The sequence below is a fragment of the Schistocerca cancellata genome, chromosome 3 (genome assembly GCF_023864275.1).
Source record: "Schistocerca cancellata isolate TAMUIC-IGC-003103 chromosome 3, iqSchCanc2.1, whole genome shotgun sequence".
NCBI classification, from domain to species: domain Eukaryota; kingdom Metazoa; phylum Arthropoda; class Insecta; order Orthoptera; family Acrididae; genus Schistocerca; species Schistocerca cancellata.
The window spans coordinates 243,728,680-243,751,447 of record NC_064628.1 but is presented as its reverse complement, the minus strand read 5'-3'; the positions used below and the strand labels follow the sequence as shown (position 1 = coordinate 243,751,447).

Sequence of the window (22,768 nt, the reverse complement as noted above, 5' to 3'; positions counted from 1 at the left end):
TGTACTGACATAAAAATTCAGTGTTTAACATACGTAAGTGTTTGGTCTGCACATATGTAACTTTAAGACACTCTTATTAATATTTACAGTACACATGAATAAAACAAGTCTTCACTCAATTTACCACAACACCCATGACTTACCCAAAAGAGTTCACGACAATTAAATTTAATTATTTTCTGCAGAGTACACAGAAATAATAATAACATTTAACACTAAAAGCTTTCTAAAATAAGAAACTTATTACTAGATATTTAATGGCATTGTCCCATTTCAAAACTGTAAAAGGAACTACCCACTTAGTCACATGGCATGTATGCATCAAAATCTAAAGCACTAATCTATTACAAAACAGAATTATATAGTTATATGAACCTGCAAATATAGTGTGGCATAGATTTAAACTCAGTCAATAGATAAGACAGAACTTTAAAATATACGCCTTCAGTTCAGTGATACTGCGTAATCAAAACAACTCCTTACATTTAGTATACACAAGTCTATATGCATTAGGATGTGGATTTTCAAAAATTTTGAATGGTCCAATATAAATATCAAAAAATTTCTTTATCTCAGATGTCAACACTAGATTTCTGTTTGGCTTTCACCAACACAAGACCTCCTACTTCAAACTTAGAAAATCTATCTTATCATCATCCTCCTGTGTTTTCATCATCTCCCGAACACATTCTTCCCTCTCTTGTGGAGACAGAATTTTACATGGTGGAAACTCAACAGTTAGCTGGTCTGTGATTAAACATGATTTCAAATGATGGAAAACCTGTTGAAGAATGTTGTACGCTGTTCATATTATCCTCAAAATTACTGGTGTGATTCTTACTACAGTATGTTCTAAACAGTCTTTCAGTGTCTCTCATATATCTTTCTGGAGGATTACTTCAAAAATGGTACACAGATGTTAGAATCTGCCTTATTGTTACATGATCAACAAAAATCATTTTCAAGCTTGTAATGTAAACTGAGAACCATTATCAGATAAAATTGTTTTAGGAATATGCACCTGATGAAAATATGTGTTTTACAACTTAGAGATGATTTGCTTGCTGGTGGCTTCCTTAAGAGGAAACAGCTTTATCAACTTTGAAAATACATCAACCACCAAAAAAACATAACAAAACCCGTTCTTAGACTTAGGCAAAGCTCCACAGACGTCTACAGACATGAGATCTTCTTGACATGAGTTCTTCTTGATGCTCCTTCATATGTTGTAAAAAATAGATGTTTACCTGAATATTTTGTGTGCATTTGGCTGATCCACAATGACCAAAACTCACGTGTATAAGTAATTCAAGTATCAATACATTGTTCTGGCCAACACAGTTTCCATCATCTGAGTCACTCTTATGTCTCCTGAATAAAATACCCTTGCGTACCTTATAATACTGTTCTGTCTTTTCTTCTCCTTTCGTACCCAACATGCTCTTAACCAATTTGCAATTTTGGAATTTTTGGAAATTTTTGGTAAGGTCTTATGGGACCAAACTGCTGAATTCATCCGTCCCTAAGCTTACACACTACTTAATGTAACTTAAACTATGTTACGCTAAGGACGACACACACACCCGTGCCCAAGGGAGGACTCAAACCTCCAATGGGGGGAGTCATGCGAACCATGAGAAGTTGCCACAGACCGCGCGGCTACCCTGGGCAGCTTCCAATTTTGGTCATGATTTTTATAGATGTGGATGTCTTTGCAAATTTTCAAGATCTATTTTTCCTCTTTCACACCTCTCAAGTGTATAATTTTAAACTCTCTCTCTCTCTTTCTCTCTCTCCTTCTCCAAAGTGATTCACTCCCTAAATATAGCCTACACAAAGCATATGCAACTACATTTTCTTTGCCTTTAATGTATCTGATTCCACAACTGCTGTAAAAACAAGGCCCACCAAGTAATTCAGTTATGGTACAGCATACACACCTAGAGATAACATAATGCTTTGGGATCAATAGAGATGATGACTTTGTGAGATTGTTAATAATTTTCAAACTCATTGAACGCCAGTGTACAGAAAAAAGTTTTATCTTAGTTACACTGTATGTCTTTTCATGCTTCTGCAATACTCTACTAGCAAATGCTATGTTCAATAACACCTTCAACTTTAACCTCCTGAAATAAATGAGCACCCAAACCATCACTACTTTCTGTTATAATACAAAAACGAAGAGATGAATCCAGTCTGAACAATATCTGACTTTCACACAACTGTCCTTTGATCTCATCAAAAACATTCTGACCATAGTGATTCCAAACCCGGAAAGTATTCTACTTCCAAAGTTCACACAGGCATGAAGCAAAGCTTGGCTGCCACAAAATTTTCTAGACAATCCAGTTAACCTAAAAAATTATTTAAGCCTGTTTTCTGTTGCAAGGAGCAGGAAAATTAGCCATAGTGTCAAGTTTCTCTTTATCAGGTGAAATTCCTTTCTCAGATATAGCATGTCCTAAAATTCTTCTTCTTTCACACCAAATTTACACTTACCTATTTTCAAAGTTATACCTCCTGATTTCACTTTTGAAAACACCTATCATAACAGATCCAAATGCTGTTCCCAAGTCTTTTCATTGGCCAGAATGTCATTAACATACACTATTTTGATCTCACTTCACTTCCAAAGACAGAATCCAGGGGTATTATGAATTGAGCTACAGATAGATACATTTAGCCCAAATGATACCAAAGAGTATTGAAAACACTTACCTCCACACAAAAATGCAGTATACTTTCTAGCAATAATTTCAAGTGAAGTCTGAATGAAATCAAGAGGTCAAGTCCAAACTACTCATAAATTTTACATAATCATATTTGTATAACAGCGGGTCCATGTTCTCAGGATGGCAATTCTCTCTGATAAGAAACTTATTAAGATGTCTTGAGTACAAAACAATTCTCGCTCTACCATTTATCTTAACTGTCACAACCGAAGGATTATTGTAAGCACACCTACGTCTCTCAATTACTCCCCACATTTCCATTTCCGGAATTTCTTTCTCTACATCTTTCCTTTTTGGAAATGGTGTACTATATGGCATGAGAAATAAAGGTTGACGATCTCTAAGGTAAAGCATGCACTGACAGCTTTTCATTTTCCCTGGCCTTTCACTGAGTGCACTTCTAAACATCAATAACAAATTCCTAAGTTGTTCCTTTTGTTGCTCTTTAAGAATTGTAGATTCCCTCACTTTAGAATCTACTACACTTCCAAAATCCTGATCCTCAGTCTCATCAAAATTTATATCATCATCAAACATCTTGTATTCACCTTGGTCCAGAATGTTTTGCAAATTGTTACAACTTTTCCCACAGTTTAAAACACAGAAATTAGTTTTCACATAAGTATTACTTTTAGGTTCCAAAATAAAGAATTCTTTAGCACTCCATCCAGAACAAGCCTCAGATTTCACTATCCAATCCATACCAAGAATTGTTTTCTTCCAGACTAGGGATAACTAAACATCCATGCTCAAAGGTCTTGCCCTCTATACTAAAAGTAAAAGTACCTAAGATTTTACCAACTTGCTTTGCTTACATGTAGCTCCTCTTACCTTTACACCTACAACAGGCTTTTCCACAAAATTCTTACTATACTTGATCCTGTCCTTAAATTATTCAGATACACCAGAAATTGGGCTACTTGTATCAATCAAACAGTTGCTTTCCCAGTGATCAATCTTAATTTTAATGTAAGGACACCCAAAATTGGAATCATCCTCTCTATTGCCAGACACTTCATGCAAAAGGTCACTTTCAATTTCATCCACTCTGTCTTCACAAGGGTTTATCAACTTTATGCATATCATAACATTGTTTTGATTACTCAAGTTGTCAGGTAAACAGAAGGAACACAAAAAACATCACCATCAAAATACACTTCCTCCTTAGATCCTCCTTCATTTCATTCTACCAACTGGGATACAAATTATGACTAACCACAGCTAATTTATTCAGAATGCAGTTTATCAATATTATTGTAAATCTGGTCTCAAACAAACTTACAACATCACATAAATTGCTTATCTTACCTGTATTGTCAACATCATTTACAAATAACTCTGAAACTTCATTATTCTCAAACCCCACAAATATCTGATACTCATCACCATCATCATCATATTCCTCTAAAAGTACTTTATCAACAACATCACTGACACTACAAGTCTCATCTCCATCAAAGTCACTTCCCTCACCTACATTCATTTGCGATAAGCCACCAGTCTTAGACTTGCCTACCTCAGTTACTTCACAGTTCTCATTCACATCTACATCAAAAATACCACCTAGTTCAGTACACAGTACAGTCATCACCTGATTTACATACATCAATAACACAGTTTTCTGCCCAAGGGAAAAAATCATTAGTAAATACTGCATCAAAATTCTCACATTGTGATTTGTGATTAGCACTTACATCATCATAATTAAACATAGTATCCCAAAACTTTTGATCAAAATATGAATGAGAAATATGATATTCTTCCTGTTTCCTGTCTATGGACTCTTTGATCCTCATTGAAGTTATTATTATCTCTGTTTCTGTGATTAATTCCATTGTGATTTCTATCATTCCTATAATTATGGTACATACTTCATTCTACTGTGCTATCCAGCCTGTCCAAATTCGTAAAAATTGTTCATGACACTTTTCAAATCTAAGTACTAAAGCCTGCTGCAATCTTTCTGGTAATCTCCTTTTAAGTCTATCAATCGAGGTCATTTCATCAAATGGTTTGTCAAGATGTGCTAATTTTCTAAGTTGGTTCCCACAAAACACTTTCAAAGTACTGTCCCTATTTTTATAATTAGTACCATTCAAAAATTCACTTTTGATTCCCCTCTCCAACTTCTGACCAAAATTTGTTTTAAAAATTTTTGTTGAAACTCTTATATGTTTCCCACTGACTTATATTTAAATTTACCCATGACAGACGTTTGCCTACAAGAAATCTTTTAACAAATTTGATTATTTATTTATTTAGCGTATGGCTAATACAGACATATCATGAAATTTGATTATTTGATTGACATTCATGCTTGACACAAAACGTTCTCTGCAGTGGTGCGTAAAATCCACTGGATGTAAATTACCTGATGGAAAACTTTTGATGGAGTGTTGGACCACACAATACCATTGTTGGCACACAAATTTTAGTTCAGAGAAATTTCCTGAACTGCTGAAATTTTTTGATATAAAACAGTTACATTAATTTGAATACTGTTTTCTAGATTTAAAATTTTTTGGTTTAAACTGGTGACATTTTGTTGGTTTTTTTTTCTACTACAGCCTTCTGTTTATATGATATCATCAACATTCTTTGATTGTTTCACTAACTCCGCTATAAACTCATTTTCCAAAACAATAAATTTGTTTTATAAAACATCAGCTTTTTCAAGTGGTTCAAATGGCTCTAAGCACTATGGGACTTAGGATCTGAGGTCACCAGTCCCCTAGACTTAGAACTACGTAAACCTAACTAACCTAAGGACATGACACACATCCATGGCTGAGGCAGGATTTGAACCTGCGACCGTAGTAGCCGCGTGGTCCCGGACTGAAGCGCCTAGTACTGCATGACCACAGCTGCTGGCTCAGCTTTTTCATTCACACTTTTTGACCCCTCTGACAACCGATTTCTTAACTCTTACGAATATGAGCTATCTCATCTTCTGCCCTGTCCATTTTTCTATTGTTTTCAGTTACCTGATCATTATCTGCCTAAAATTTGCTATTGTTATCTGCCTTCATTTCCTTTAGTAGTGCCAAAATGAACAGCAGAATATCAGTTTGTACTCTTTTTTTACTGACTATGATTTCACTCGGCTCAAAACATGTCCTGACTAGAACCTGCAGCTCTCATTTCTACCTCAGCTTTGCTTTTGTCCTTATTCATTTTGTTAACAAGTTCATGAGTCCACAACCAAACTAACTTCACAAATAGTTAGTACTTATCTTTCCTTTTTGATGTCCCTGGTTTTAGTTGTAAAGTCCTCTTCACTTTCATTTGATCCAGTTCATCATTATTGGTAGTACACTGTTACTGTTGGTATACATGTTCTTTGTTAGGCAGCCTTCAGTTTTTCCTCCATGTGATTGAAAATTTATTCATACATAAATTTCAAAAATCAATGAAATAAAGCAAATTTCTGCAACAGACAAAACTTCATTTTTGTCAATTAATCACAGATGACACCCCCACTTGTAATCTCCCCCCATCTTTCTTAATTCCAGTTATTGGCCACAATAAGCAAAGTCTTTTATGAAAAATTTGAGAGGTGCGATGATTACAATAAACTTTTTAGTTTACTTAGCTTTTCATGTAGAGTTGGCTCTAGTTTTTCTTGTCTAGGGGTCTGATTCTTAATGCTGAAATTCTCGCATGTTAGATCCTCATGGTTGAATTGATCTAAATAAATTTGAAGCTTGTTATAACAGAATTTTTGTAGTTACTATACAGTGTTTTGAATTTTCACATTAAACATTCTGAAATTATATTGTTCACCCAAAATACAAAATTATGTGTGATCACATCAGAGGTATGGTTACTACTCCTTCACTCTGCAGTAATAACCATATTCCAAAGGGGTTATAATTTTTCTTGACAAGAAAATTTCTATTAATTTCGATTATTATTTGATAAATGAATCCAGAAATAAACATAGTAAACAATACTAGATTGTGTAATTAATTAAGGCATATTTAATTGATCATTGCTTTTACAGTCTGACAGAGTATCTAGAAACCAAACAACAAAAATAAATATGCATTATGAATATTCTACTTTGTATGTTGCCTCTAATGTTTGTTGTATATATGATTCGTTGCTAAATTACTTCATTATCAATAATTCATAATTTCAAATTAAAAAAAAATAAAAAATAAATAAAAAATACCTACACATTCAGAGCTAGTACTTATCGATTGTAGAATCAAAAGTAGAGTTATTCCTTATCATAAATTTTAGCTATGTATATATAACATACTGTACATTTGTTTGTGTCTCCATCTTCCACAGCAGATGTTAACATCTTTTACTATAGGTTATCTGTCTTGAGCTGACTGCAATCTAATTACAAAGAATTACACCAGATGCGTTTCACTTTAATTCACAAAGCATCTTCCGTGGTTATTCTCTAAATTAGATACATACGTTTGTACATTTTTTGATTGTTTTGAGTTAAAAACGGCATTTTCTTTGTGAATTGGTTTGCAAGCTACTTACAGTGTTTCTTTACATAATCTGCTCTTTCCCTTCTTACTAGCAGTGGTTGGTGTCAACAGACTTCATTTCACATCTCTACTTGGCAGCTTCTGGCATTCTGCAGTATTTCTTACGCTGCACTATTTACAACTGACTTTCTTAACTATTTTTCATTCTGCACTGCCAAAGTGTTTATGCCTATTCATTTGTTTCCGTTCACATTGTGAGTGTTGCCAACCTACAAAATGATTTTGTTTGTGTGTGTGTGTGTGTGTGTGTGTGTGTGTGTGTGTGTGTGTGTGTGTGTAAGAGACAGAGAGAGAGAGAGAGAAATTGTCTTGTATGTAGGTAGAAAAGTAAGAGGAGTGGGGTTGATTTGCAAGCAAGGGAGGGAGGGAGGGGGGGGGAGGCAGGGATGGGCCTTAACAGTGATTATAGGACAGAATCTGGGAGGAAATGGTAGTGGTAAATGGAGGCTGTGGTTATATGTGTACTTTTAATGTTCTATTAAGCAGTCAGTCAGTTTAAAGAGTGTGTGGTTTGCCAAGTTGAATTGACCATTTACGAGTTGTTTCTTTTCTGTTATGGTTTTTTGGAAGTGGTAGTTTTCTTGTAAGGTGTGGAGGTGTACTTGTTGTTGTTTATCGTTATGATTTCCATGTCTACATCTCTGGTTGTAATTTTGTGTTGGTGTTGTGTTATGCAAAAGTTGAATGATTTGTCCTATACTTCCTTACAATAAGAAAAGCTGATCTATGTCAGAAATTAAGAATATACCAACTGAAATACAATACATGTGATGGAAGATACATAGGTAAAACAAGGAGGATATTTGATGTCAGATACAAAGAACAGTAAGAACTTGGAAGTATAGGACAAATCATTCAACTTTAGCAGAACACTTACACCAACACCAACATAAAATTACAATTAGATATGGAAATCAAAAGGATAAACAACAACAAAAAATATCTCTTCACCCTAAAACAAAAGTACCACATCCAAAAAACCATAACAGAAAAGAAACAACTCGTAAATGATCAGTTCAACTTGGCAAACCACACACTCTTTAAACTGATTGACCACTTAATATAACATTAAAAGTACACATATAACCACAGGCTACATTTACCACTACCATTTTCTCCCAGAATCTGTCCTATAATCACTGTCCAGCAGGCCCATCCCTGCCTTTCCTCCACCCCCCCCCCCCCCCCCCCCCATCACTTGCAAACCAACTCCACTCTTCTCACATCCCTGCCTACATACAAGACAATTTCACTAAGTCTCTCTCTCCCTCCCCCCCCCCCCCCTCTCTCTCTCTCTCTCTCTCTCTCTCTCTCTCTCTCTCTCACACACACACACACACACACAAGCACACACAGAAACAAAATCGTTATGTAGGTTGGCAACACTCACAATGTGAACAAAAACAAATGAATAGACATAAACACTGTGGCAGAGCACAATGAAAAACAGTTAAGAAAGTCAATTGTAAATAGTGCAGCACAGGAAACAGTGCAGAATACCAAAATCTGCTGAGCGGAGATGTGAAATGAAGCCTGCAACACCAACCACTGCTAACAAGAAGGGAAGGAGCAGATTATGTAAAGAGACACCACAAGTAGCTTGCAAACCAACTTTATAAGGAAAATGCTCTTTTTAACCTAAAAAAATTAAAAAAATGCACAGACATATGTATCCAGTTTACAGAGTAATCATGGAAGATGCTTTGTAAACAAAATAAAATGTATCTGGTGTAGTTATTGTTAGTTAGAGTGCAGTCAGTTCAAGATGGATAACCTATAGTAACAGATGATAACATGTTGTGTATAAAATTATATGAAAGTTTACAGAAAAGCAGCTGAGATAATACTGACCCGTTCAAGATTTGAAAAATAATATCAACAAATACAGTTGAAGAAAAGTAATGCTAGAGGAGGATGTCCCATTACAAAGTCCATACCAGTTTAAAAGAAAATTGAAAATGTACCTCATTAGACACCTTTCTACAAAATATCTAGACACTGGACTCGCATTCGGAAGGACGACGGTTCAATCCCGCGTCCGGCCATCCTGATTTAGGTTTTCCGTGATTTCCCTAAATCACTCCAGGCAAATGCCGGGATGGTTCCTATGAAAGGGCACGGCCGACTTCCTTCCCCATCCTTCCCTAATCCGATGAGACCGATGACCACGCTGTCTGGTCTCCTTCCCCAAACCAACCAACCAACCAACAAAATATCTGAATGTCTAGGTTCAGAGGGAAAGAAGTTCTGCTGGCTACATGACAACAAACAATGTTTATTATGAAGCTGTACACCAACTAATAATGTACTATAAATCAAACACAGTGCAGATGTAAAAATACGTTCTTTGATAAGTATCAACGTAATGTTATAAGTATGGAGATAATAATAACAGTTAAACAATGACTACATATAAAACCGCGAAGGCAGCAGTTCCTTTCATAGTGGCAGCTTTCTAACTAATTTTCTCAATTATTATATAATTGGATGGCTAAAAAATCTACTCACCACATGGTAGCAAGAGAAAACACACCCACAAGTTATAGCAACATGCAAGCTCTTGAATCCAGTGGTTCCGTATTCTGGCAGAAGGGTTGAAAGGAAAGGAGTGGGAAGAAGGAAGGACTGGTGATGTCTTCATCTTACATTAGTGTTTATTTTGGCTTGTAGTGAATGACAGTACATTCTCTAGAAGAACCTGCAGCCCCACTCTGAAACATTTTGTAAAGGTACTGTTAGTAAAGGGTATATTATATCGTACAATAGTGCAACATGTACAAATATTAACAATTACACCAGAAAAATATTGAACTTGTGACTTGTACTACATGTAAACCAAACCTTAAAAAAAAAATTCAAATTTGGCAAGAGTGTAACAAATTCCCTACTGCCAGCTTCTTTTTTTTTTTTTTTAAAAAGCTATGATAAACAGGGTTTTTTTTTTCTTTTACCTCCTCATTTCACTTAAGCTTACGTAAACCCTGCACGAATGTCAATATTTCTCCCAGGTGACATCAATTCACCTTTCGTAACCCAAATTATTTTATATCAGTTAAGTAAGCTACAAGACAGAAATAACATCAATGACTGGTGACATGAGTAAACACTGTCAAGTTTTCAATTTCACGACGGTTGTGCTATCTAGCAAATTTTCATTTAAATACTCGCCCCATGTGTTCCAAAATCAATTTAGTCAGTCTCGAGAAGACACACAACTTAATACATAAATATGGCAATATCAAGTAATAGATGGGTTTATCCTAAGCAATATTAGTAGAATTAAAAAATTTGCAATTTAAATGCACCAATTTTAACAAAGCCTAATGTAATAATAATTTGGACAGAACTTTCATAAAATGATCGATGATAGTGGATACCGTGCCATACACTATGAAACAAATTAAGAATTATTCACAGTAGACACCTGGCACATGATGATATTCTCTGAAGTATTTCAAATCACAAAATGTTGGCTACAAGTACCAACCACATAATGAAGTAATGATCATTAAATGTATAAAAGTATATGAAAATTTCGGCCTTAGCTAGGTGACGAGAACCACACCAATGCAGTTTCTTGTTACACTCAAGTGCTAGGCCCAACAGCTGGTCATGGAGAACGATGCTAAGCAAGCGAGCATTCCGCCCTCCCCACATGCTCGCAAACAGCCATACTCATCACAGTCCTTAATCGGCAGGCACCAGTTGACTCCCCGCCGCTTCCGTCCTGTCCACGTCTCCCGACCGAGCAGTCCTCCAAACTGTTGCTTTGCACTCCAGCGCCAACAGCACTCAGCGATCACACCCCCTATCACTGCGGTGAAAACAAGTGAAATAATCTGGGGGGTAATTCAAATGAGCTTAGCTGCGACATGGCTCAAGTATCATAAAGTTGACACTAGAACAAGTACACATTCCTGGTGCAGATAAGCACATATGGTGCGATACATCACAACATATTGGTCTATTTTCTATACCCTCAAAATTTTTGCAGGCTAATTTTTGATAACTTACATAAATTTTCATACATCTCCATCCAACTGACCATCAAGTTCGTCATGGTGCTGTTCATGTGGCTCAACGTGATATCTGATAGCTGGAAATGGACACAAACATGCATCAGCTGCTAACACAATGAGATCGCCTGTCACACTTTCCCACAGCATGACAAATATACAATATCTAGAGGAAGCTTACAGCATGTCTACTTACACATCATGGGTCCAGAATTGGCTGCCATTACCTACTGTTAGCCAGAGTCTGAGTAACCTTCTGGTTAGAGACAGTCCTGCTGCTGGATATGACAGCCAACTCCACTGCTCTGGATGTCTATAGAGGTGGATCATATGTTTCAGATGCTTCTCATCAATTACCATGGGAAAAAATGTCAATTTGAATCACATCTGGTAATTGAGTTATGCAGATTGAGCAGTATATAACAGGTTTGAACAACCATAAAGTAACGGCCTTGTCTAATTTTGACACTGCATTCTTAAGGAAACACACAAGTGGCATTCTCCCCATTGGACAGACTCATCATGCTTGGTGGATACCCTTTGTGGCAAATGCCTCATACTTTTTGGTCAAACACAAAAAACCAACTTATTTCCCACATCTGAACACCCCCTTCTCAAACTCAAAACATCCACAAAATGTTCATACACAGTGTGTTGAAGGATCTGGACAACTCTACAACCACCTTATTCCACACCACATAGGGTTCTACAGCACGGTGAACAGGCATTCAAAACATTATTGAATGGGAAGCCCTTCACAGTTTCTGTCTGATGACTGAAATGGGCATGTTTACTACATGATCTGCAGCTGTGTGAGGGACTTCCTGTCATGCAAGAAGACTCCCTAGCAACAACTAATATGCCATCTGATGAGTTACAGCATCGTTTTTCTTCTGCAGAAATAGTCAATGACACTTTATTGCAAATCTCCATGCTAACCTCCCACCCCACTTAAATGGGCACTTATGGATTAATGGGTACTTCCATAAATGGACAATGTAGAAACAGTCCAGCCTTACCCCACTTAGTGCCCTACATCTGCATGGTTGGCCAAAGTATACCAGCTGGTTGACAAGTACCACTGCCTCCACATTACCTATCATTGGAGAGAAGGAGGCGGGAGGGGGGGAGGGGAGCTCTGTGGACACAGTGCCCTATAAAAAACCAGTTGCACGTCCATGGTCATAGAAAAAAGTTCTATGTGTGTGTGTGTGTGTGTGTGTGTGTGTGTGTGTGTGTGTGTGTGTGTGTGTTTTGTTTCTTTTCTTTGCTGTATAGAATGTTCTTTCTAGCTGGCTTATGCTAATGTGTTCATTTTGGTGTTGAGTACTGAGATTAATAAAGTGTTATTACTTTATTTGTTCATTAGCAAGTGTTTTTTGATGTGCACATTTGCATGAATTGTATGGCATACTTAACAAAATGGATAACCTCCTCAAAACTTGGTTACATTGTTTTTAAAATGCAGAATTTAATTCTGTGATGTCTACTCTAACAACACATATTCATAATGAAAATTACTGACATTATCTTAGAAGATAATAAGGATTGCAGTACCTGTTCTAGATTTTTATGAGAATATTTACCAAATAAATTCTTATTCATGTCTTATAAGTTCTTCTTGAGACTGCTTGTTCTTACTCTCATCAGCTTTCTGTTATTATTATATTTTCCTGCTTTATTTTTCTTCACTTTCTTCCTCAGGATAATGGGAAGAAATGTTCTATCCCTATCAGTTTACTATTTAGTTCGCTAGTCATAATCTACTTGCATGCTCGCATATGAGGCATCTTTTTAAGCTTTAATGTAAGCAGCTATGAAAAGAACAGAACACAAATCCCTTAATGATATGCACATAAGTTTTGAATAGGTGTGCATAAAACAATGAAAACATTCTTTAATTTTCAAACTGTAGTTCGTCAGTAGGAGGAAATAGTGTAAATCTCAAAAGCTAATCCAGTTAAAATATAAATATTACTTTTGTTCAGTAGAAGAAGCACACATTTACATATAGAGTTCAAACAGCTTTAACTTTTTCTATCTAAAAGAAGCAATACAAACAAATTCAGTGAATTACACTGTTGAGCTACTTTTTATTTACTTGGAGATTTACTTTCCAATTGCAGTTTTTTAGTGTTTTGTGGCATACAATGTACTATTCTACTAAGACTGACTAGACAATCTAAGAATTGACAGAATATTACTTATAAAATTAACATTGCAATATTGCTTATATAATTCATTAAGAGTGGGGTACATACCCATGTGCTTTTTGGTCATTGTAGATGACAGTAAATCTTTTGTGACCTAGTAGTTTTACATTCACTACATATTTGTGGTTATTTTTATGTTCAGAAGTCAACACTGAATCCACCAGAGGAGTAGTTCGTTATTTTCTGCTTCTGTTTTGGACATTTTAACATCTAATTGTTATGAGATAAAACTGAGAAGGTGGTTTCTAATAACCCTATATACATTATGCTGATGGCCTGTAGCTCTACTGTGAATTACGAAAATGCGTTAATGTGAACATAATTCTGTAGCAGACCAAAGGAATGCTACAGAAGCTAACTGTACTTCATTACAGAACATTAAATTTTATTGAAATAACATGACTTATTTTTCAGTAAAACGTTTAGAAGGACATGGGTTTACTTGACTTCATTTAGTGTATTGGTCAACATTGTATCTCACCAATCCAGTAATCTACAGATACCATTGCTGATGATGTATTTAATGACACACACACACCCACCTGCTTGTAAGAAATGACACATCAAAGAATGAATAATTTACAAATTTACAAAAAGTTGAGTTCAATGTTCCCATTTTCTGACTATGACAATGGATATTAATTATATTCATAACTTACAGAAGAAATTGTTGGGTCACTTTCCCTCAGTGGTGAGTATGTGAGAAATGATACCATAAGACCAGAAAAAAAAATACTAGCATAGCAACCCTCATTTATTAATAAAAGCACCAAAATTTATAAAATTATTAAATGTATCTTGTTCCTCTTAAATAAGCAGTTCATAGAGTACACATATTGATTTTTGGCTAGTGATTGTACATTTTACTAACCATTTATTTAGATTTTCAAATATTTGCCTCTCTGTGAATGTGTTTAAAGTATTTACAGTAATTGTGTGTTTCAGAAAGACTCAACTCCATAATGGTTATAAGTTGTTGAATGTCTTAACATTATTTTGAAAAAATAAATTACATGTTCATATTTCGATATTACCACTACAGCTTTTAAATACAGTTATTTTAAGGAAATGAGCTGTGAGTTAAATATGCTGTTCAATTTGGTGGAATTCTAGTTCAAACTTTCACTTAGTTTGGTACAATGCACACTGTGCATTCACTTGAACTTCTAACACAGTGAAATTTCACTGCTTAGAATTACTGGTATGTAGTTAATGACATTAGAACTTTGCTTGTATAGCCAGAAAGCTATATATATTTAGCAATAGTTATGGTTGGGTTGAAAGACTGTTGTCAGATTGGTTGCTCTGTGACAAGGAGAATAAAGGGTACCCACATTTTGAAAGGTGGTCTTAAAAAAAAATGCTCCATTACACACAAACCTGCTGGAATGCTTAGAGTATTTTCAGTGTTGTTTATTTCAGAAAGGATCACATCCAAAAGGGTGTTAGGTCTCATTAAATTTACTTGAAGAAAAATAAATTCATAAACTCCAGACTATTATCATATTTGTTGCTACCCCCCAAAGATTTCACTCTGCTCATTTCACACTTCATAAATTTTTTACACTGTTATCTGTCTGTAGCATTAAATTAATCAAAATATATTCTGCCATGCAGGTACTAACGGGAAAGCAATACTGTCCCTATCACTTACATTAAAATATTGAATGAAGAGAAATAGACCAAAGCTTATTTCTTTTGTAGATTAAAAAATTAAAAATGTTGACTTAAATACACTCTCTCAATTTTTTAAATTATTGGGAATAAAACTGGGAATGAAACATTAAGTACCACGGAAACCAGACTGCACATATTACTCAAAGGGCATGAAAGGTGGGCAGCAGTTGAGAAGGGAGCGAGAATGGCTGCAACTTATTCTCTACATTGTTTGATCTGTACATAAAGCATGTAGCCAAGGAAGCCAGATAGAAATTTGGAAAGGGAATTAAAAGTTCAAGGAAAAGAAATAAATATTTTGAGGTGTTGTGATGAGACTGTAATTCTTTCAAAGACAGCAAAATACTTGGGAGATCAGTTGAACAAAGTTGATATGCCTTCAAAAAGTTATGAGAAGAAAGCACAGTCTGACTGAGTCCGCAGGACAAATGAGCTATGGTGTCTTCCTCAAGTAGAAGTATAGTGTTGCCAGAAGTGAATCTCACTGATAAGCATTTGTCAAACAAAAGTATGATGTAGAGTTTCAAATTGTTGTCCTCCATAGCAATGTGGTGTTTACCTCATACTGTTTTACTTATACCCTGGACTATACAGATTTTACTTAAATTCTTGTTTCTTGAGCCACCCAGTTGCTCCATACAGATTTATGGAATGGGGCTGCTGGGCCATATGCTTGTTGGAACTGGCTCATGTGGAGCCAGTTGACTCATAAAGGGTCCAGTTACCCTGGTTTTAAAAAATAATTCTTACAGCCCTAATACAAGTATGAAATGTAAACTTCAAAATAAAATGAACACAAAGTTTAGTTCATATATTCCCAAGGGGTCAAAAACGACCCTGCTGTAACCTGACACCATCACCTGGACATAGCCTGACCCATACAATACATGTGCCCCTCGAATAACATCGAGAATTTGGCAGATCTGCAGAAATAGGCAATCCTAGTGCTCAGCCTGTACCACATCAAATGAGGATGACTGTACCTGTTTCTGTAAGAAAACATTTAGCTGACCTTATTATTCTCACCGGTCATGTCAGAAGAAGATGTGGACTTTGTAAAAATGAAACTGTCAAATTGTGCCACAAATATAAATATATATTTGCATGACAATTGCTCTGCAGAGTTTCATGCACAATCTTATCATGTTTTATGTTCTCTCCCCATCTAGTATGGTTACTTAATAGTTTATGAACTGTAATTATAACACAGATTACAACTGTTAAACATTCATTACTGTAAAATATATTTTATTTGATTATTCCTGTTCTATACTGATGTATGTCCTTTTTGTGTCCAGCCCTCTTTTAGAATTGACAACTGCAAATTACTGTTACAGGTGTTATCTGTGATCATTAATAAATGATATATGTGCATATAGCTCCATGACAAAAAAGGTTCTGGGCATATAAGGGTTAATCAATGTAGGTGATGATGAGGGTATATAGTAGTAAAACACAAACAGGAGCTGGATATACTTACAGATCTTAAGACCTTAAGCAAGTGCTAGGTAATATGACTACGGAAATAGGGCTACCCTTGGAGCAGTAGTTTTTTACATCATCCCTTGCTCCACACTAAAGCATTATATTAGTGGTACATGAGGAAATAGGCAGATATAATAAGAATGAAGTGACAGTAGTGGTTTCCTCTTATGGATGACCAAATAACTGACAAATGTAATCCTAAGACGATGTGGGTTGTCATAAGAAGAAGTGCTACATATTGTGAAGTGTTACAACAAACAAAACAAACTAAAATCACAATTCACAAATCAGTGATCATGCATGTATTATTTATTTCATTTTTTAAAATTTTTATTCACTGTTTTCATTCAGGGGAAGGGATTCACTTTTTATAATGGCATTGCAAAGCACTGTATATTCTCAGTGTGATCTGTTGGACCATGGGTAACTTACAATTTCTATGAATTTCACTGTGACTGTGACAGAACCAAATCTATGGGAAAACCAGGACATACACATAACTGTGATGAAACATCTTTTTATCACCATATGTCTATACTTAGAATGATTCAAGTATGTAATAGAAAACTGAATCGGTACAGAGGTGTCTGCATAGACTGCAGTGTCGTTAAGTAACAAGACTGGATGGAGACCACACTATTTTCCAGCAAGGTTCAAAAAAGTTCAAGATTTTTCCTGTTCCTTCTCTCGTCTTCCTCTCCCTCCCACCCCCACCCTCTTTCCAAATTGCTCAACTTCACTTAGCGACTCTAACCTGTACCCGTCACATTCGAGCACACTCCCACAAGCATCACTACACTTCCCCCCACCACTACCCTTCTGCCCTCCCCCAGCCACCTCCCTGCCCCCATCACCCATCCAACACTAGTTTTCTTCTCCTATCAGGAGCTGTTGCAGTCCATAGCCTGGCCACAGTGGCCAGAGACAGTGGTCATGTGCACATCAGTTGTGTTTGTGTGAAGATGTGTTTGTTTTCTATTTCAGAAGAAGTCCTTTTTGCTGACAGATTGAACATATAACAGTATTTTCATTGTGTCTGTTTGTGAGTTAACATCTCCTCTTTATGGTGAGTAGCCATGCATCTTTTTCATAATCTGATCATTATTTTATCCTGGTGCAGTGTTTTATTTTGCCTAACAGCTTTCCTTCAATCCCACACCCCAATGCTATTTTCCTTTGTTATTCTCTAAAACATCACTTAGCACTGTGTCAATTCTTTTCTGTCTCTTCTTTAGTGTGTTTCATCTGTCACCTTCCAAACCCCACAAGCTCTATCAACCGCATCATCCATGCACAACCCATCACTACCTGACTTTGCAGTCTGTTGATGCAGCGTCTTATGTCCCACATTATTCCCACCGATATGATTAATCCAAGTTCACAGTTCCACCTCTCTCTCATGTATTTTCATCTATTATGTTCTGTACCTTCCTGTGCTACATCAACTAATTGAACTTTTACCTTACCAACACTCCCCTGTCCCTTCCTCTTTCCTTATTCCAGCACATGCATACATCTGCTGTCCCCTCTCTTCACACATATTCACCCACCAACCTGCATCCCATTATTATCGTCTTTTGTATTTCAACCATTGTGATTTCATCTTGATTTAATATATTGTCACATTTCACTATTGGCCCTACTCCATCAGGTTTCATAGTTTTTCCAATACTTCATCCATTCCATCCTTGGTGTGATTTTTCATCACATATTTTACAAGTCTTTTCCCCTGTATTTTTACACATTTTTATCCTCCCCTATGCATCCTTGCTCTCCAGAACTAAAGCAGCATGCCCAATGTCACCTCAAAAATCTCCAACCTGTTCACCTCCTACTCCTGCCTTGAACTACTACTATCACCACCTCTACAAGAGTTTCCAAACACCCATATCTCCTCATAGCTGACAAAACTCTGCTTCACAGACATACTACATTTACCACATCCTCAGAAGCTCCCCCTCACCATCATACAGAATCCAGGACCTGAACAGATCCAAAACACAGTCATGAACCTTTTCCATATACCTTAGTCCCACAGAAGTATCAGCCCTTTCCAAAGGCCTTACCTACTGCCCAACTTGAAAAGTCAGTCATATTGAATATGTTAAAGACCTTCTCTCCTTATTTTGGCTCCTGCAATAAAGAAACTTTTTTGCCACCAACCCTAACAATCAGACTCAACCCAAAACCAGTGTTGAACCTTCCCTAACTCAGTTCACTCCTCTAACTAACAGAGATCCATCCCTACTGCTACCAAATCAACCCCTGCTAACATTCCAGAATTTCTAAAGCTTAAACCTTGACACATCATCTTTCCCCAACGTTACGTCTGCAGGAAGAACTGCAATCCACCACCAAACTAATCCTGTTCTTATAATACTACCTGCTGGCAAAGGCTCCTTCACTGTTGTTTTGAGCCACAAGGATTGCCTGGGCGAGGGACTCTGCCAGCTCTCAGCCTTGCCACAGTGACCCCACTCGGGGTCCAGCAGGATCTCCAATCCCTCCTCAAATCCTTAGGCCCACCCCAGAACGTCTCCCATCACTCTCTCACCCTGTCACTTCGTGCACTCCTACCTTCTGTATGCATTCTTAAGTCCATAAACTCAATCACCCAGGTTACTCCATTGTGGTGGGTTACAGTGCACTGCTGAGAGAATCTCTGCTCTCATGGGCCAGCTCCTTAAGCCTATTAACCATTATCTACCCCCATGCCTTTCTGAAATAAGAAAAATCTTCATTGTTCTAAAAAATAAAAGTTTGTATTGGAGGAGGTAATATCTGAAGTAACACATTAAAATGTTGTGGCTTGATAATATGAATTGTTTTTTGTAATGCATTAGTTATTTATGTAGTGCATCCTTTAATCTGGGTATTTTCCTAGAAAGATAAAAATGTACCATTTTTAGACCCCTCTGTAAAAAGGGTGACTCCACAAACTACTGCCCAGTGTCACTCTAAACGACATTTTCTAAAATTTTTGGGAAGCTAGTGACTCCAGGGTTGTCACCCACCAATGTAGTAATGGGATACTTAGCCAGTCAAGGTTTGAATTTAAAAAGACCCGTTCTACTGAGTATGCTATTTATACATTTATTGAGTAGATAATAAAAACTTTAAATGATAAAATATCACCAGTTGGGTTCTTCTGGAACTTACTAAAGCCATTTTATATGTCAGTCATAATAATCCATTAGCAAAGTTAACTTTTTCTGTAATACACAGTTCAGTAAACGCATGGGTTAGCTCTTATTTAAGAAACAGAATGCAGAAAGTTACTCTAGGCTATTTGGATAATACAAAATGAGAAGACCACATCATCTGCATGTTGAGAAACCACAGTGAGAGTCTCACAAGGATCAATCATTGGTGCACTACTGTTTGTGCTTCATGTTATTGTTCTGCCTTTTTTGTTTGAATCAGGAGTCAGATTTAGCACTGTCTGCAGATGATACAAGCATTGTTGTGAAACTGAACAAAAAGGCATCAACAGAGAAAACAGTAATTAACGGTTTTGTGGCAGTTACTGAAATGTTTCACTCAAAGAGACTAGCTTTAAATATGGGAAAAATGCAGCTCATCCTCGTTTTGTACCATGAAATATATCCCAACTCCATTTGACCTAGTATTCCAAGAATAAAAAACAAGGAAAGAAAATGGTAAGCTCTTAGTTGTGCATACTGATGAAAACTTAACTGAAATAAACATATAATAGACATGATAAAACATTTAGGTTCAGCTTCCTATGCCATAATAAGAATTGTCACTTTGAGGGTATAGAAGTCAGTAAGTTAACATAGTTCACATATTTTCATTCGCTGATGGCTTATGAGATAATATTCTGGGGTAACTCCTTGCTTAGACAACAAATTATCCATTGCAAAAATGAAAGTAAAAGCAATTAGAATCATGTGTGATGTGTGCAGTTCACACATGTACATGCAGACTGCAACAGCTCCTGATGTGAGAAGCAATTTGTTGTGGGATGAGTGGTGGGTAAGGAGGAGGCTGTGGGACGGGGGAGTGGGGGGGGGGGGGGGGGGGTTGAGATCGAAAAGGAGAGAAGTAGAGAAGGGGATAAGGAATAGTGGCTTTTTCCATGGAATAAAAGGCTGTGTAGTGCTAGAAAGTGAACAGAGAAGGGGATAGATAGCTGAAACACAGGGATTAGTGAAGACTGAGGTTAGGGGGTTAATCAAATGTAGGATATATTCCAGGGTGAGCTCCCACCTATCCAATTCAGAGAAGCTGGTGATGACAGGCATGATCTAGATGGTGCAGGCTACGAAGAAATCATTGAAACAAAGCACATTGTGTTGGACAATATGTTCAACGAATGGGTGGTCTAGCTGTCTTTTGGCCACAGTTTCTGGGTGACCATTCATACGGGCAGACAGCTTATTAATTGTCATGCCCATGTAGAAAGCAGCACAGAGGTTGCAGCCTAGTTTATAGATCACATGACTTCTTTCATAACTAGCAACCTTTGGTGGAATGGGAGATGCCTGTTGCCAGGATGGAGTAGGTTATGATGGGAAGTTGTATGGGACAGGCCTTGCATCTAGGTCTATTGTTGCAGAGCCATGAGGCAAGGGGTTTTGAGCGATGGCAGAGTAGGGATGCAGGAGGAAATTGCATGGATTTGTTGGGTGGCTGAATACCACTGTGGGAACAGGCAAGATAGGATATTGAGTAGGATATTCCTCATTTCAGGGTATATGAGAGGGAGTCAAAACCCTGACAGAGAATGTGATACAGTTGCTCCAGTCCTAGGAGGTACTGAGTCACAAGTGGAGAGCTCCTTCATGGCCGGATGGTGGGTATGTGGTTGATGGTAGGTGACTGGAGGGACAAGATGTAGAGATCTGTTTCTGTATGAGGTTGGGAGGGTAATTTTGGTCTGTGGAGGCCTTACTGAGACCACTGGTACATTTAGAGAGGGAGTGCTTGTCACTACAGATGTGACAACCATGGGTGGCTAGGGACTTATTGGTATGAAATGAGTGACAGCTGTTGAAGTGAAGGTACTGCTGGTGGTTAATGGGTTCAAAATGGGCAGAGGCAGTGAGGTAGCCATTCTTGAGGTAGAGGTCAACTTTGAGGCAGGTCGCCTTTTGGGTTGACAAGGACCAGATCAAGTGAATGGGATGGAAGGTATTGAGGTTCTGGAGGAATATGGATAGAGTACTCTAAAATGAAAATGTCTTGTGGTGAAGGCCTCCTGGTTGTAGACTTGTCGTCTACCGCAAGTTTCTTGGTTGATGCCACTTTGGGGGCTTGCTAGTCAATGGGGATGATATGACAATGAAGACAACACAACACCCAGTCCATGAGTGGAGAAATTTCCACCCATCCAGGAATCAAACACAGGCCCCTTTGCATGGCATTCTGTCATGCTGACCACTCAGCTATCAAGGCGGACATTCTCGCACTCAGTTCAGATCATGAAGATGTCATCAGTCAGCCTGAACTAGATGAGGAGTTTGGGATTCTCAGTGATGAGAAAGGATTCCTCTCGATGGCCTGTGAATAGGTTGGCAGAGGATGGTGCCATGTGGTTGTCCATTGCTGTACCATGGATTTGTCTGAGAGTGATAGAAGTAATTGTGGGTGCGAATATAGCTGGTCGTGGTGACCAGGAAGGAGGTTGTAGGTTTGGAGGCATTTGGAAATGTAGTATCCAATAGCGCCAAGGCTGTGGGCATTGGGGATGTTAGTATAGTGCAAACTGGCATCACTAGTGAGGAGTGGGGTGCCACTGGTAAATGAACAGGAACTGTGAAGAGTTGGTGGAGGAAATGGTTGGTGCCTTTTATATATGGGGGTAGATCTACATCTACATCTACATTTATATTCCACAAGCGACCCAACGATGTGTGGCTGAGGGCACTTTACGTGCCACTGTCATTACCTCCCTTTCCTGTTCCAGTTGCATATGGTTCGCGGGAAGAACGACTGCCGGAAAGCCTCTGTGCGTGCTCGAATTTCTCTAATTTTACATTTGTGATCTCCTCGGGAGGTATAAGTAGGGGGAAGCAATATATTCGATACCTCATCCAGAAACGCACCCTCTCAAAACCTGGACAGCAAGCTACACCGCGATGCAGAGCGCCTCTCTTGCAGAGTCTGCC

At 37.4% G+C, this 22,768-nt stretch overlaps 1 long non-coding RNA gene across 2 annotated transcripts in view; it reads right to left on the bottom strand.

Annotated features, from left to right (window-relative positions):
- Positions 1-7,404, bottom strand: part of LOC126176687 (uncharacterized) — a 53,521-nt gene extending 46,117 nt beyond the window's left edge. For both annotated transcript variants that reach the window (XR_007535645.1, XR_007535644.1), the window contains exon 1: positions 7,239-7,404. This is a non-coding gene — a long non-coding RNA (uncharacterized LOC126176687). The remainder of the gene's footprint in view (positions 1-7,238) is intronic.
- Positions 7,405-22,768: the final 15,364 nt, after the last annotated feature.